Here is an 11,567-nt window from a genome sequence, read left to right as displayed (position 1 = left end):
GAAGTTTATTCATGTTCTTACTTGTCCTTGAACAGTAGAAGTCTGTTATTTGGCCTAGCCCAGTAGAAGGATGAACAGATGATAAAGAATACTAGCTAGCAGTTCCTGAATTTATCGCCCATATTTTCTCCTTTTAAAAATTCAGTCTTTTCAGTTCATAATCTCAAATGACTCTACAAAAAATAAACCCAGGCCAATTTTTTTCCTCTCTAGTTATATTTCATTTAGTCTTACTTTTTTTTTTTTTTTTTTTTTTTATATTTTTCATTTTTTTCCAAGTTCTATTCCATGTTTCTCTTGACTGTCGTATTCCTGACCTTCAGCAAGACCATTATCCTGTCTAGGTTGTTTTTTTAAATAATTAATTTTCTCACAAGGCTGTGGTTCATCTTCCATAGATTAGGCATCTTCAAAACCAATGAACCTTTAGTTTTTCAGTAGCCATTAGAAAGATCTAGGCACCTCTAGAGAGTGACAGATTCCACTCTTGGGTGATACCTTTCACTACTATTCACTTCAGAAAGATGACTTACAATGAATATGGTTAGTTACTTGTATGTGTCTATGTTACTTGTATTGTTATCTTGGGAAACTGAGCAAAACCTTGCTAAATACAATAAAAATTGTTGTGGAGGCCGTTCTGTAATTGTACTGTAAACATGAGAATGAACAGCAATTGCAAAAAGAATTTGTGCATAGAAAGACAAACTATTCACATCTAATTTCAGAAATGATCAGTCTCAGCTGAGATGATAATACTGTTCAGTTAGTTTAGAGTCTAATCTGTAAAACAATATTATAAATTGTGAAATATATGGTTGTGCAATTAACAACCAATAAGTTCTGTTGTTGGTCTGATCAGCAGTATGCAACCAAGGTTCAGAGATAAAATGACCTATCAGTATGTGTCAGATTTATCAAACATTCAAGGAGAGACAGCAATAGATTGCAGAAAGAAGCTAATTTTAGAAAGCTCTATAAAACTGTGAAATAGTTTATGTAGCACAGTTCATTTATAAATTTGTTTTTCTCTTTCAGAGTCACAAATATTAAACTGATAAGAACAGATACTACACTTGATCTTAACCAAAAGGCCTTTTATAATAAAATCTGATGTAGGAATTATTTTAACGTTTATACTCTAGGGTCATTTATAAAGTACAGGAATGATCCCCCCAAAAAAAGAATCAAAAGTAGGTTTTCAAGAGTAAGAGCCCTCACACTTCTATGGTAATTTGTTCATTCTTACTTTCATACTTGCCCAAGGCATCTTTAAAGCAGACAGTGTCCAGAGAAGCTGAATGTATTTTTCTTGCTAGTTTCTCCAGCCACATGGATAGAATATTCTCATGAGACAAACACACACACACACCAAAAAAAAATAATATATATATATAAAAGAATGTTGAGCTAAAAGTTCTTCTCTCTGAATTAGTATTTTAAATGCACAGACAATGGAAGGTGTGAAGAAGCTGCAGTATCCTTATCCCCTCATTTTGAAAGTATATTTGGAGAAATCAGAACTACCTAAAATGTATGTCTTACTTTAGACTAGACATGAGTAATAAAGTTATGGAGAAAAAATGTAATTTCAAATATTTCTCTCGCCGGCATCCCACATCAGTTAATCTACAGTGGTTGTTGCTCAGATTGCTTTGCTGAGGTATTTCTTCTCAAGTACAACACAAGTGGTTTTTAACCATTAACATAGTCAAAAGCCTCAGTACATAGCACAATAAACAGTGAATCCTTATTCTACAATTTTTTTTTTCTTAAATAAGATAGGATGAACCATACTCTTGAGATCTGAACTCCTTGTGATAGTCATTGCCTATAATGACTTGTAAGGATTTACAAGTGTTTACAATGGTGAGGTAAATTTCAGCTTCTTGATTGTGAGTAAAGTATCTGATGTGACAACTTGTTCGTTTATTTTCTCTTCCAGTAGCAAAACAAGCAAAACAACGTGCTAGTTTTATGTTGTTTATCTCAAATTAAGGTTTTAGTTGTAAAGCAGCCTACTCACTCACAGAGGGATTCCAGCTGCAGGCATGAAGGTAAGAAAATCTTGATGAGTTTAAGCCAAGCTGCTGCTAGTCTGGTGCAGATGTCAAAGATACAGAGTGAAAGTGGCTCCAACACTCAAGCAGTTTTCAGGTGAATATTTCAACAGCCTAGTCCCTGAAGTTCAGTTTTGATCAGCTGTAATTAGTTTAACTCAAGGTACCGTTTTTGGTTAACTGTTTAATTAGATAAGCAAAACCAACGAGTCAATCATTTTGATTGCCTATGCCACACGAGAAAAATTGCAGGCAGTTATATGGTACTTGATGCTTCAATCATTGCTGAAAACAGAACTTAAGAAGGGAAAGAAAATGAATTTAAGAAGAAGATATCATAAAATTGTATATTAATTCCTAAGAGGATAGTTCCTTGGATGATTTTTTGCTAAAAATAAAGGTACTTTAGTGAACTTGCATTTCACTGTTTTGCAAATTGACTTGTTAAACAATAGACATAATTATGTTTCTCTGAAAAATATACCAAAGATTTAAACTACTTTTTATTTTGACAAGATAGCAATTTTAAAGCTTAAAAGGTGAAAAGTACTCTCCTAAAATGAAAAACTTTTAGAAAGTTTTGAGTGTCTAAAAGAAAACACCTCAGCAGATTTTTTTCTGTAAGGCGTCCCAGATAATATTATTTGCCACTTACCATATTACAACATACTACAGGACCAAGTAAACCAGTTAATTCACTGAGAAATGTATTACCTTTCAGCACACAGATATCTTCCTATGAATAGAGAAAGAAACGTTAAAGAACCTTCTCTTGGTTTATGAAGAATCTTGTTGTCCTTCATCTCTTAAGAGTTGACTTGTTTTTCTTTATTTAGTGTAATTTTGCAAGTCAACATGGCAGCTTTAGAAGTTTCCTTCCTTCCTTGCTTGCTTCCTACCTTCCTTCCTTCCTTTGTTTTCTTTTTTTTTTTTTTTTTTTTTTTTTTAACGTTTCTAAAAAGTCTAGTGGAGAAACAAGTTTTAATTGTGTACAACTTATCACAAATTCAGTATTTTTCTCCTTAAGGAGTACATTTTTTTCTGTCACCAAAATCTTATCCTTATTGGACAAGAATGCCTTTATATGTTTTTTTTTTTTTTTTTTTTTTTTTTTTGTGTGTGTGTGTGCGTGTGTTTTTTGTATGTTTGTTTGTTTTTTGGAGGGACATGTTTGACTTGCATGAGACTGAGACTTTGTCCATCACAGCTTTACAGAGGGAGCACTATTTCTTTGAATTATCTGCCAAGTGATTTCCTCTATTGTCATTTTCATCTTTCGCAGTGACAGAACTAGAATTTGATAAAAGTCTTTTAAAATGGGAGTCTTTACACCTGAAATACATTGACTACATTTCTGAGATAAAGTGAACACCCAACTGCTTGGTCTTGGCTTTTCATACAGATTCATATTCAAGAAAATTGTGCTTGATTAAAATGACTATGAGATCCTAAATGCTGGTGAAAAAATCACTGTTCGAATCACAGTGCATCACGCTGTAGGGCTGTTTGTCATACTCTTTAGAATAAACTTCAGAAAGAACACATAAAGCAGAGTAGTGGGGCCATATAGTTATTTACTTTTTTTTTTTTTTCTATGCTAAAGCACTTAAGATATAAGTTAACTTTTGTTGGGCTCTTTATCTTACAAGAGCTAATCTCTTGACAAATAACCTAGTGAACTAACTGGATCCAATTGACAAATAATCTAGAAGGCAAAATGAAATAAATCTTATGAGTTTTTATGAAGTCTTTTATTCAGCTAATATCATAGGGGAATGCTGAGATGTAGAAATATTTAAAAGTTTGCCATGGATTTTTCTGTCATTGAGAAGTTCCCCTGAAGTGGCCATTCAAACAAAACAAAACAAAACAAAACAAACAAACAAAAAACAATAAACACACACACAAAACAAAGAACAATAAACACACACAAAAAACAAATAAAGAACAATAAACACACACACAAAACAAACAAATAAAGAACAATAAACACACACACAAAAAAAGGGGAGAGAGGGGGAAGGGAAAAGCAACAAACTAAACGGAACCAACACAAGTAATCACTACTCTGGTTATGTTTACCCTAACTGTACTTTCTATGCACAGTTACAGTGTTGCATTGTTGCATGATGTCAGCAAATATTTTTTTACTGTGGTCATATATCTTTACTATATCTGGCAAAACATACCTTTCTCACGGAGAGCTGACAAAAACACAGTTCTGCCACTGTCTCTATGATATTTTTTGCTGCTACAGCTAAATCAGTCTCAAATCACACCTCATCTACCACAACTGACAGGACTGATACGTCAGAATTCTGTAGTATAAATACACTATCTAGCAAGATAATACAATTTTCCATTATATTTCCAAATGGACAAATACCTGAAGATAAATTATCAGATACATGAGCAGCTTTGTACAATATTGATCATAACCTTGAAAGTGTTAAGAGCATAAGATGGAAAATAATGTGATCTGAGAGAAAAAATGAGAAACACAGGTTAACTACTCATTTCTTTAACTCAGAAGTTCCCTGTAATATACATGTTTCAACATATATATATATATTTTTTTCTGAAGAACATTTATTATTACAAATGTAAGTCTTCATGTGTGGTTGAGATATATGAAACTGTATATGAAGGAATTTTTCCTTCATTTACAAGCATCAAATGCATCATTTTTAACCAAAATCAGAAATGAATACAACACAGGAGAAAAAAAAATAGGCAGGAAAAAAAACAACAACAACAAAAAACATCCTTCTGAGAGAGCATAAACTAGCAGCCACAGCACAACCGTAAAATTTGTTACACTAGAGGTGTCATTTCTGTCATTTCACAAAAGTGAGTTTTGTAAGTGAAGGACACTTTGAAGGGACACATCCAAGTCCCCCCTGTCTGCTATAAGCAGTCATACTCAGCAGTCCAAAATTGATTATCTGTATTAAAACCACAAAAAAAAGAAAAGGTCACAAGAATGAAAATGTAAACTCCGGTGCAAAACCTAATACACAATTTTGAGTAGAGAATAATACTTTGCTTTGTTTCTGTCCCAAACCTATGTGCATGACTTTAGATTAGAAAAGTTGCAGAATATAGACTGATGTTCTCTATTGATATTGCCAAATATCAAATTGTGATAATGCAATAAAGTCCAAATGTTTTTAATTGTCTATGTGTTTAAATGCCAAATGCCTGATGTGCATAATCACATGTGCACAGATTTCTGAGCAGTGTGGTTCTGCTTGTCATTTCATGCACATATTTTGGGAAAATTTATTAAATATTTGTTATATACAATTTATTCATTTGGTTTATTATCATTTGTCCTTGTCTTTCTCTCTTGTAGCTCTTTTAAAAATATGATCATGAATATCTAGTTTAAGTTCTTAAGCTCAGCTGTCAATGAGACTAGGGAAAATGCTTAGGAGGCAGGCATTCAAGACAGTCATAATTCTTTTCAATTGCCTGTGATGCTCAGTCCCTGCATTTACTTATCCAGCCCTGGGACTCTCCTACCCCAGTCACTCTCTCAGGTAGCACAACCCCAAACCAAGTGTTCTGTCATATGTTGACCATTGACCAAATCACATAGCCATAAGGCACTGAGATAGCAGGATCAGTTTGAGAAACTGGAGTGGACATCTAAAACCATCTTGTCAACACCTGCCAGAACAAGATGTAATATTTGGGCCAACTAAAAAGGATTGAAGTCAAGCTGTCTGAAATTGACTGAAATCCTTCCTTAATGGTTTGGATACTAGTTAGAAAGTGTGGGTTCAGCCTTTTGGATAGAACTTTTGTCATCACAAGGACATGAGACCCTCAACCCACTGTTCTCTTTGTCACAGAAGAAACTAAATAGTTCCACCAGGTCCCAGACCAGATATAGACTTATGGTTCTAATAGGTGAAGCAGATGGGTGAAGAGTGACATGCTGAATAAAGGCATTATTCCTTTGGTTAGTTAAAACAGGTTTATAGTCTACCCTTTAATATATATATATATATAATATATATATATTCATTTTTTTTTCCTTTTTTTTTTTTTTTTTTCTTTTTAACCTTATCATTTAATACCTAGGAATGGGCTTCTCCTTCAACATGCAAAAACACTACTACTCTGGGTATCTCTTATAGTTAATAAAGGAAAATAGCAATAAAGATAAGTTTGATTCCTGATCATGAGTTCTGAATATCCATATTGCTTAATTCTCAAATACTCTTAAATATACCTCTGGCTTTAATTTGCTTTTTCAAGATACTTCCAAGCCTAATCTCTTAGAGACAGAGCTACTCCAATTTTTTTGGACATAAACTAGCTTATTTATTTATTTACTTATTTGGCATTGAACTCAAGTTTCAGTTTTGGGTTCCATTTTTCCATTTATTTATTTGGATAAACGTGGTTTTTACATAGTTATTTACATGTATATCAGAGGAAGAGTTTGTAATTTCATAATTTAATCCATTTATATTAGAATTCTTTATTATGTTCTTCCTTCTACTCAAAAAAAAAAAAAAAAAACCAAGTTGAAGCTCAGCTCATAACTGATTGTTCAGAGAATTCTTATATGAAAATATGATTCTACTAAAGCCAAAAGTCATATAGAGCTCCTAAGGCCATCTCAGGTAAATGTTGCATTAGTTAGCAGTATGTCTATTGTGATATCTCTTTGCTAAGGTCATAGGTCTCAAAGTAGTTCATTTAAGGCCAGTACAGTATAAAATACCTGAATTAAGATGACCTCAGTTACAGTTTTCTGTATTAAAGCTGCTTCAGTTAAAGCTCCCAGGGTCTTTTTTTTTTTTCCCTGCAGGACACAAACTGCCTCTGTTAAAGTCTGTGGAAACTACTGATATTCTGCAGGGAGGAAGAAAGCTTTGAGATTAAGAACACTGCATTAACAACTCCTCAATTAAGATTTTTTTTCCTTTTTCTGTTTCTCTGTTCTAAAAATGCTTGTTAAAAGCAGCTGCTAAAGTGATTTAGGAACACTCAAGAGGCATATCACACATTGGTAGTGAATGCTAAGATGTTAACAAAGAACTTTAAGAGCAGTGAGAAATTTTTAATGTGAGTTCCTGGGGTGGGGGGGTGTCGGGAAACATATACCTTGTTTTCTTTTTTCTTTTTTTTCCTTCTTTTAACATTAATGCTGATTTTTTTTTGTAAACTAAATGAAAAAATGTGAAACTAAAGTAGTCATAGATTCATAATATTCAATGATAGATCATGCCTAACAATTTCCCATTGCCTGAGGTCACCAGATTATGTCCAAGGGACATTATATTCAGAATATATATACTTGTGTTGTTATATTCCCTCCCTCTACACTTTTGAATAAACCTGGCTGTGATTAGCTGGTGATTTATTTCAGTTGCACACTAGAGCTGTGACCATGGATGAGCTCAGCTGTTCTGACAGGTGAATGGAAGTATAAATGGTGCTGAATTTGCATTCAGCACAAGCTGTGTATAGTCACACTGTCCCAGTCTGTGCCAGAGTACAGACCGTCTGTGCAAGAAACAAGAAATAAAGACTAATTGCTTTATCTGAATGCACAGACAAAGAATATATCCAGTTCCTAGCCTTCCTATTTTCAGGCTTCCAGATTATAAGTAAAATTATTAAATCATAAAAATAAATATTTGCACATTATTTAAAATAAATAAATCATTCTAACAATTTTTTTTTTTTTTTACAAATATACTTTTTTGTTATTCTGAATAAATTTAAATTGAGTTTGCACAAGTTAAAGAAATTCTTTGACTTTGACTTGCCATGAACTATAAAAAGCTAAATCACAGAATCACAGAATCACAGAATTGTCTAGGTTGGAAGAGACCTACAAGATCACCTAGTTCAAACTCTGACCTAACACTAACAAGTCCTCTACTAAACCATATCACTAAACTCTACATCTAAATGTCTTTTAAAGCCCCCCAGGGATGGTGACTCAACCACTTCCCTGGGCAACCCATTCCAACACCTAACAACCCTCTCAGTAAAGAAGTTCTTCCTAATATCCAACCTAAACCTCCCATGGTGCAACTTTAGCCCATTCCTCCTCATCCTGTCACCAGGCACATGGGAGAACAGACCAACCCCCACCTCACTACAGCCTCCTTTAAGGTATCTGTAGAGAGCAATAAGGACGCCCCTGAGCCTCCTCTTCTCCAGGCTGAACAAACCCAGATCCCTCAGCTCCTACTCATGAGACTTGTTCTCCAGACCCCTCACCAGCTATGTTGCCCTTCTCTCGAGGACCTCGATGTCCTTCTTGTAGCGAGGGACCCAAAACCGAACACAGTACTCGAGGTGTGGCCTCCCCAGAGCCGAGTACAGGGGGGCAATCACTTCCCTAGCCCTGCTGGCCACACTGTTTCTTATATACGCCAGGATGCTGTTGGCCTTCTTGGCCATATGATCTCACTGCTGGCTCATATTAAGCCAACTATCAACCAATACTTCCAGTACAACCAATCCTTCTCTGCCTGGCAGCTTTCCAACCACTCATCTCCCAGCCTGTAGCTCTGCTTGGGGTTGTTGTGCCCCAGGTGCAGGACCCAGCACTAGGCTTTCTTGAACTTCATACAGTTGACCTCAGCCCATCGGTCCAGCCTATCCAGATCCTCCTGCAGAGCCTTCCTACCCTCAAGCAGATTGACACACGCACCTAACTTGGTGTCATTTGCAAACTTACTGAGGGAGCACTCGATCCCCTCATCCAGATCATCTATAAAGATATTAAAGAAAACTGGCCCCAGTACTGAGCCCTGGGTGACTCCGCTAGTGACCAGCCTCCAACCGGATTTGACTCCATTCACCATGACTCTTTGGGCCTGGCTATCCAGCCAGTTTTTAACCCAGTGAAGCGTATGCCTGTCCAAGCCAAGAGCAGCCAGTTTTTTTTCAGGATAATGCTGTGGGAAGCGGTGTCAAAAGCCTTGCTGAAGTCAAGGTAGACCACATCCACAGCCTTTCGCTCATCAATGAAGCATATCACTTTGTCATAGAAGGAGATCAGTTTTGTCAAGCAGGACCTGCCTTTCATAAACCCATGCTGGCTGGGCCTGGTTACCTGGTACCCTGCAAGTGCCACATGATGACACTCAAGATAATCTGCTCCATGAGCTTCCCTGGCACTGAGATCAAACTAACCAGCCTATAGCTTCCTAGGTCTACCCTCCAGCCCTTCTTGTAGATGGGCGTCGCATTTGCTAGCTGCCGGTCAACTGGGACCTCCTCTGATAGCCAGGATTGCTGATAAATGATGAAAAGCAGCTTGACCAGCTCTACAGACAGTTCTCTCAGTACCCTCAGGTGGATCACATCCAGTCCAATCGACCTGCGTACATCCAAGTGCCGTAGCAGGTCGCCAACCATTTCCTCATGGATTATGAGGGCCACATTCTGCTCCCCATCCCCTTCCACCAGCTCAGGGTGCTGGGTATCCAGAGAACAACTGCTCTTGCCGCTAATAACTGAGGCAAAGAAGGCATTAAGCACCTCAGCCTTTTCCTCATCTCTTGTAACTAAGTTTCCCCCCACATCCAGTAAAGGCTGGAGATTCTCCTTAGTCCTCCGTTTTGTGTTGATGTATTTATAAAAACATTTTTTGTTATCTTTAATGGCAGTAGCCAGTTTGAGCTCCAGATGATCTTTGGTCTTTTCTAAGTTTGTCCCTGCATAGCCTCGCAACATCCTTATAGTCCTCCTGATTGGTTCGCCCTCTTTTCCAAAGATTATAAACCCTCTTTTTTCTCCTAAGCTGTAGCCACAACTCTCTGTTCAGCCAGGCCGGTCTTCTTCCGTGCCAGCTCGTCTTTGGGCATGTGGAGACAGACCGCTCCTGTGCCATTAAGATTTCCTTCCTAAGGACTGCCCAGCCTTCCTGGACTACTCTGACCTTCAGAACCACATCCCAAGGGACTCTACCAACCAGTGTCCTGAACAGCTCAAGTCCACCCTATGGAAGTCCAAGACTGCGGTTTTACTGATTCTCCTCCTGATTTCGCCAAGAATAGAGAACTCTTATCATTTCATGGTCACTCTACCCGACAGCTCCCAACCTGGAAATAAACAAAGAACTACAGTTTTTCATTAGTCTAGTGTTTTAGAATTTTGTGAGTTTGACTTCCTTGAGTGAACACTTAGTTTGTTTAGACATTACTGTAAGATAACAGTGTGCTCACATGGTAAATATGTAAAGATGTAAGCTATGTAAAGCTCATCCAGGTGATTTAGTCATGTTTCAGGTTGTAGGTAGTAGATAATATATTCTGTGTTCTTAAGCAGTGGGAAACAGATGCAAGTCTTTTACTTCAGTCCCTATCTACACTAGGAAAATTAGTCATGCTTTAAATTTATTACTGATTATCTTTTATGTTTTAATCACTTTGCATTTTCTATGAAGACAACTTAAATACATTAAATGTTTAAAAAACAGGATTCAAAAATTCTTGTTTAAAATCATTTCAGTGAAAAAAATGGCCGAAATTTCAGTCTTTCTTCATAGTCAGTGCTGCAGCTACTGAGGTGTTGATGTTTATCTTTGCCCACCTTTTAGTTGCAAAAAGAGGTATAGAACTTAAGCATAAAAATAATGTAAAAATTCAAATATACCGTAGAGATATAACTGTGGTGTAGCTGGATAACAGGCCTGTGTCCATGTGCACACCCAGTACACTCTAGTCATTAATTCCTTGGATAATCCCAAAACTCTTCATGTAGACATCCGTGTACAGGAGATAATGGAGCCATTTAAACAGTAAACCAGCTGTTGTTGACAAGATGGTGATTGTCCAAACTCCTGGACATCCTCTCAATTAAGGATTTAAGTAACTGATGCAAGATCTCTCCAGGTGGCAATTTCAGACTTTCCTGAAGATATCTCCCAGGCAACCTGTCAATGCCTAGACCAATTTCTATGTCTTAATACGTTGATTAACATCATGGATGGAGAAACTTGCTATCTCAGAAACTCTCAGGAGGTTTCTATGGCAAAATTGATCAAATTATACATTGAAAAGTCAAATGTGTCAAGTCTTTTTGTCATTTGCCAAGGCGATTGGCTCTGGGTCAGACACATTCTGCAGTGGAGCAGGGGATCGAGACAGGCAGGGCTTTTTTTCTTGGCATCAAGGCCACTCAAAGCAGCTAAGGGAGACACTAGGACCTGGCAGCCCTTGTGAGGGAGGCTGACGAGGTGTAGGCAGAGCCAGCAGTGCCCCTTCCCTGGCCATTCAAAAGCAGCCCCTAGGGAGTGTGAGCGACCAGGAGCATGGCAACGAGGATGGGCAAACAGGGCATGGTGCATCAGAAGGGTGGGGAGCAGAAGTTGGCACAGCTGTTTGCACAGCAGTTCGCGTAGGCAGGATGAGCAGGGAGGGCCCCTTGACACTCTTTTGCAGTGGTCTTTCCCACCCATACTTGTAACCTGCTTGTGAGGAACCTGGTCATGGTATCAACCAGGCAGATAACCATGGCCTCTGCATC

At 37.3% G+C, this 11,567-nt stretch overlaps 1 pseudogene; it reads right to left on the bottom strand.

Annotated features, from left to right (window-relative positions):
- Positions 1 to 989: 989 nt before the first annotated feature.
- Positions 990 to 1,102, bottom strand: LOC116488369 (annotated as a pseudogene).
- Between the last annotated feature and the right edge of the window lie 10,465 nt (positions 1,103 to 11,567).

The sequence above is a fragment of the Aythya fuligula genome, chromosome 3 (assembly GCF_009819795.1).
Source record: "Aythya fuligula isolate bAytFul2 chromosome 3, bAytFul2.pri, whole genome shotgun sequence".
Taxonomy (NCBI): Eukaryota; Metazoa; Chordata; class Aves; order Anseriformes; family Anatidae; genus Aythya; species Aythya fuligula.
Note: the sequence above shows the minus strand (reverse complement) of the source record. Positions and strands in the feature narration are given on the sequence as shown.